We start from the raw sequence: 6,936 nt of genomic DNA, 5'->3' as shown, positions 1-6,936 counted from the left end.
TTTGTTTTGTTTTTTTTCTGTTTTTTTTGTTTATCACTATTCACCTTTGGTTTGAACGTTCGAAATTTTAAATTTAAATGCACTTAAAATGACCACAGTATTGTAATAAAAGCTATCAGTGTTTACTGATCCTACTATACAAATAGATCCACCAGGGTGCTGGGTACCTGTGTGATTGTGCCACATGACTGAACTGTGATATTCGAATCCTAAGGTTAAAGCCTGGATAGTGTCTTACTCTTATGAAAACCAATGTAAAATTGTCCTGGTCCAAAAGGATATATTGTGTAAGTGAATAATGTTGTACTAATAAGAGTATAATGTTTATGATTGTTAAATCTTATTGGTGTCTTTTTTGCAATATAAATCACTTGGGATGTTATAGACTAAGAGATTTGGTTTCGATACACACTATCTATGTAAGTGGGCTAGTGATACTATTTGACTGTTCAAAAACCAAATTAGGCCACGATTAGAACAAACGATCTATTTGTCGAAAACCAGGTATTTTAATCACTGTTACAGTTTCATTTTCCAGTTGACATATGTATGTACTTGACAAGTTTTGATGTAAAAGAAAAAGAACACAAAAAAACAAGCTAGGAATACTTCAACTATCCTACAATGGAGCTTTTCTTACTTACATTGGAATTTTCAATGGTTTATGGGGATAAGATCAATTTCCAGAATTAGTTCTCGTCGTGGACTAACACCAACTATGAAGAAGTTTCAGAAACTAAGAAGCACTGAACGAATGTCTGTTAATCGAATTTGGAAATATAGATCATTGAAATACAACTCAATAGTCTAAGGGTAATGTCAATTGTTGTAAGAATCGAAGGTTCTTGATTATAATTCTTGGAATAGTTGTTTTTGCAAAAATTGTTGAAATCTCTCAACCTAAAGTAAAACAGTTATGTTTACAAATGATGCGAACCGTTGGTAAAAAAATTCAAGATTTCGATATTGCTTAAAACAGCCTTGAACTGCGAAAAAACAACTATTGTCATCTTAGTAGAATGTTGTTTTGTTTATCAACTCTTCAGTTAATTTCAGATTGATAATACTAATTTATCAAGTAGTAATTAGGCTAATGGTAACGACTTTTCATTCAATTAGGTAATATATTTTATAAGTTATTAATCAACTTTTAGTTATACTTATATCGATCCAGTAAACTTGGTCATTTGTAACCAGTTGCCTCTTGTTCGTTTGCTTGTTTTACTTAATTAGACAATCCATAACTTATCTATGCAATGCAAGTTTTGTTTACATTCTTTTTAGTTGAAGATTTGTAAAACACGATATCTGATGAATATTATTTTTCATAGTAAGTGTTCTATTTAAACGCTCGGACAATAGTTTCTTAACCACTTCTTAGTTCAAATATCACTTGAACCTTAAAATGAAATCTGAAGGGGGAAGTGTAGAAGAGTTTACTTCAGGGTTGTGTTTACTTACAAAACTCAAGTGTATGGGTAGAACTCTGTGACCAAGAAATTCGAGAACCTTCCAGAAAACATGGTAAAACTGGTAACGAGTAAGGAGTTCATTCAATCTGGTTCAAGAAAGAACCGTCAGCCAGAAATTTTTTTCAGAATTATTTCTGGCTTCTTGAGTTTTTTCTGAAGAATTCTTGAGTTATCCCAACAGTTCATTAGGTTCATATTTTACATGAACAAACTTATTTTAGTGACAGAGCGTTACTATAGTTCCTAATTATTATTTCTTTCGGTGTTTTAACCCAGGTTACAAAAATTTATTCCTGGGAATGATACTGAATAGGTTAAAGACTAGATTTCTGAGTAACAAGCCATATGACATTTTCTGAGGTTAATCAAACTACAGACTGTCAATAAATCGTTATTTTATTAGAATAATTTGACTGACACATGGATCTATAATGCGATAAACGTAATAGTATTAATTATTCGTTATTCAAATTTATGATCTATTGTTCGTTTTTAGCCAAGTTGTTCATCATATTTAATTTCTCGCTTTCCCATTGCTTTTTTTCGAAAACCCAGTATATCTTCCGAATACTGTGTTTGTCATTTCAGTCAGTTAGAAACTTCCAGAGATGTATTGTATATAAGGGGGATACATACTGTTGTGATCTTGACAGACTAAATGTGTGTGTTATTGACAATTTAAGTCGACTATTTCATATTTAATTACAATATTGCAACTTCCTTCTTGAAATTTCTTCGAGTTGTTTTCCCTTCATCGTTTTTGTTTTCAAGTTTTCACTCAACGTTGATTGGTTAATAAATCTCGATTTTTCTGCACCAATCTAACCAATCAAAAAACAAAAAAACAGCTATAGCAAAACAGGGTGGAGATTATGTGTAGTTAGTGATGTATACAATAAAATGTCATTGTGATTGACATTCTGTTTAGTAGATTTCTTATACTACTACTACTACTACTACTACTACCTTATTCCCACATCTTCGTTTCAAAGGTCAACTAGACATTAGGACACTATAAAGATAGCTTCTAATTTTGATTGGCTGAAAAATCAAATCCATTTTGATTTTGAATTAAAAGTGTCTGTTGATTAGTTAGAAATAACACATAGTTTTGTTCATTTGGTTACATGTGTGTGTGTGTAAACGACGCTGACAACACAGGATTTACACCTGAATACATTTATTCATTTCCATCAACAGAATACTAGTTAATCACTTTCATAATTGATAAACATGTACACATATAGTGTGAGAAGACAAATTTATTTGACTGTTTAACGTGGATATTTTACATGTTATTGAAAAGAAATTTTCAATATTCTACAAAACAATTCCATTGAGTTACACCTACAAAGCTTATACTTCCATGAGACACTTGTATATTCTCATATCTGTAAGTGATTATGTAATATTTTTTTCATATTTAATTATTCCTATACCTCATATATTTTTTATATTTCTCGTATGTTATATTTAAGATTTGACTACAATAGGAATATGAGTGCATTTAAGAAGGATGATTAGTCAATGGCACACACAAGCACACGAAACCATGTCACATTTTTCCCACTTTAGTTTAAGTGTCCGGATGACATCATTAACCAGGTTGAGTATAGATATTTGCCTTTAGCCACTGAACCATATTATATTATAAATCGTTTAGCTATACTGCTTAAATGTCTTAGTTCCAAAAGAACAACACAGTCATGTTCATTATTCATTCTTCCTCAAAATTCCAATCAATTTGGACATCTATTTTTTGAATTTTGTTTTTGTTTGTAAGATATTAAATTTTCTTCATTAATTTAATGAAGCTTCAAACTCCCTCTATACAGTCTGCAGTTAATGTAAGTAACAATCTAGAATTCTTTTCGATCAATGATTACAGATAGTAATGTGTACACACGCTATATTGACTTTACAGTACATTTATTTACTTTATTTTATTTAAACACAAATATTGGTACAAGGAAGCACCAAACAGATATGCGCCGCACAAATCTCATTTGATTTGTGTGAGGGCTGGGATACTGCCCAGGTGCCCAAACTGAGGAGGTGGTTTTCTTAGGGGACCACACCTAGAGCCTTTGACCTAAAGATCTGATCCACAAGGCAGTGGAACATCGTAGGGAGTTGCAGTGCCATGGTAGCCGGTGACCATCGATTGATTCATACGCTATTTGTTCCCTCAGGATACTGGAGCCAGCCCATGTGCACCATTAGTTTGGAATGAGGGTTTTCCAACTCCCCTAAGTGGACTAGCCATGTCCACCAACCCGGTTAAAGTGCCGGACATTCGCTTTTCGTCCTCTCTTTTTCGTGAACAACACTGGTGCCACGAAAAGGCAGTGAGTAGGACTTCCCTGACAGAGGCTATATACGCGTGGCGATGTGAGAGCATTTGGAGAGGGAGAGCGTACTCTCCCCACTCTCGGCCGTACCAGGGCATTTGGGGGCACGAAAGGTGTACAGTGCATTGAATACTAACAACTATTATCTTACATTTTCCATTTTAAAAAAATACTGAAATGTTATTCACCTGTATTTGTTTTTTTTCTTTATAACCCCAACGTCATTGATAATAATCTAAATGAGCACAATCGAAATCTCTTACAATAACTATATTGACTTTAGAGGTGTACTGATTTAATTTATCTAAGAATATTCAATGTTACATATGTATCTTTCGTATATTTATATCTACTTTTTTATAAATATAAATTAATAGTTTAATTGTACAATGACGACAATTTTGTAGGTAACGTTCATTATGAGTACTGATAATGGGATGGGGAGTCATTGAAAATGCTTTAATCGATTTATATTGTAGCTTAGTCATAATCATAAACTTCGTAATAGATGTCATTGGTATCATTCGTAGTCTATTCACTATACAGATTACAAATCTATGAACAAAAAGGTGTTTGATGTTGAAAATGTCTCACTTGTATTCCACCGGGATTTGGGAACCACAAAGATTTTGATTTTTTTTATCATTTGTATAGTCATAAATGAGAACACCTGTCATTGTTTTAGCTACTCTTCTACTTGATGTAAGATTTAATGATGAGAATCACCTTGACATTGCACATACACAACTGTTCTCATAAATCATCATGACACAAATTCATCACCCTATTTAAACATTAAAATAATTCATCTTTTCTCTGATTATAATGAATCGTGTTGTAATAATTAAATTTTCATAGTTGACGTCATTAGTCAATTGAAGCTAAACCACCATGGAAAATCTGAAAGCACTGCTTGACGGCCGTTTTGTCCTTTTATGGGGCTCCTCAGTGACAGTGCGCATCCACGATCCCGCCTTGCGAGCGAGATTCGAACCCAGGACCTGCCGGTCTCGCACCAGAGCACTTAGCTGATAGACCACTGAGCTGGCCGGCATCCAACGGTGCTAATGTCTAACTTCAACCAATCCACGATGTTTGAGCAACCGTTTACCAATTGTCTTCAGTGAGTTGATATTTATTTATTTAAACACATATATATTGGTACAAAAGGGCACCAGATACATATGCGCCACACAAAATAATGAAAGTAGGAAGAGAAAGGATGAAAAGATAACGCGGACTAAAATGTACAACCAGAAGACTCTTTCAGTTAAGAAAGTTAGAACCACTCTTTATGTAGAAAGTAAAAGAAGGTTGCAGCAGGATCGCCACTGGCTTCTATTCTGAGCCATATCTGATAACGTCTCTAGCCACTGTGTTGCACCATCTCTCGGACCCCAGCCAGGGAGTCGTGAAGGACCAACAGAAGCTAGCCCTTTGCAGCTTTCTTTCATGCCACGACACCATGTCATACACTGACCTCCTCTCCGCTTTTTCCAACCAGTCCCAGAGTCGGCAAATAATGCACGGCGTGGAAGTCTCTGGGACGACATTCGTAAAACATGTCCAAGCCACCGAAGTCGGTGTTTCAAGATGGTGACACCAATTGAATTATCGTCTCTGCGCCCGAACACACGATGCCGAACCTCTGCATTACTAACATGGTGTTGCCACTGTATGTCAGCAATCCTTCGGAGACAACGATGATCGAACACAGAGAGACGTCTAACATCCTCAACTCGGAGAGGCCAGGTTTCACAAGCATAGAGCAAAACTGCTCTCACCGACGCGTTGTAGATCCGACCTTTTACAGCCAGACTAGCATCACGAAGGCGCCAAAGATGGCCTAGATTGGCATAAGCCGCTCTGGCTTTCCTTATACGTGCATCAATCTCATCACTCACGCCCCCACTAGCACTTATGTAGCTACCTAGATACACGAACTTCTCAACTACTTCAATCTGCTCACCATCGAGGGTGAGTACAGGATGAGAATCCTGCCAGTCTTGTAGGAGTACTTTGCACTTGGAGGGTGCAAAGCACATGCCGTACCTGCGGACACTGATTGCCAACTGATTAAGTGCGGATTGCATGCCTTGGGCATTATCGCACAGTAAGACAATATCATCCGCATACTCGAGGTCGAGAAGTCGTTCTCCAGGCAACATATCCACACCGCCATTACTTACATCCATCAGAGCTGTTTCCAGGATGTCGTCGATAGCAAAGTTGAAGAGGAATGGTGAGATCGGGCAACCCTGCCTAACCCCACTGCTCGAATGGAACAAGGGAGAAAGGTGGTTGTATGCCCTCACTCTGCCTGAGGTGTTCGTATACAGGGCCTTTAAGATGTTAATGAACTTCTCAGGCACACCCTTGTTCAATAGACAATCCCAGAGAACAGTCCTGTCCAACGAATCGAAGGTAGCCCTGATATCAAGAAACACTACGATTGTTGGCCTGTGATAAGTATGACGGTGTTCTAACATTTGGCGGAGGGTGAAGATGTGATCAATGCATCCTCGACCAGAACGAAAACCAGCCTGCTCCTCGCGAGTCAATCGTTCTCGGGTTTTAAACAACCTACGAAGAATGATAGAAGCCAATAGTTTGTACGCAATCGAAAGTAGACTTATCCCCCGATAGTTATTGCAGGAACAACGTGAACCCTTTTTAAAGATAGGGACGACTATCGACTCATTCCATGATGTTGGAACACTTTCTTGCTCCCAAACCTTTCCAAACAACACAGTCAATTCCTTAGTCAGAAGGTCACCACCATCTTTAAAAAGAGCCGGAGGTAAGTCATCTGGGCCCGGTGATTTGTAACGTTTCAAGAGTTGGAGTTCCTTGCGGACTTCCGCCTCGTTTGGTGGATCGGTCGTCACCGGCCATGGGGGGCAGGACAAACTGGTTGATGTTGCCGGAGCAGCAGGCCAGTTGAACTGCTCTTCGAAAAATTCCTCCCATCGTCCAAGACGTCGAGAGATGTTAGTGATTGGCATCCCATCATCCTCGTAGATTGTTTCACTCACACCAGACTTCTTGCTACCAGTGGCTCGGATGAGTTGGAAGAGCTTCCGGCAGTTACCAGATGCAGCTGCTGCTTCCAT

This window comes from Schistosoma mansoni, chromosome 4, assembly GCF_000237925.1.
Source record: "Schistosoma mansoni strain Puerto Rico chromosome 4, complete genome".
Classification (NCBI taxonomy): Eukaryota; Metazoa; Platyhelminthes; class Trematoda; order Strigeidida; family Schistosomatidae; genus Schistosoma; species Schistosoma mansoni.
The sequence above is the reverse complement of the archived record's forward strand: the minus strand, read 5'-3'. Positions refer to the sequence as shown.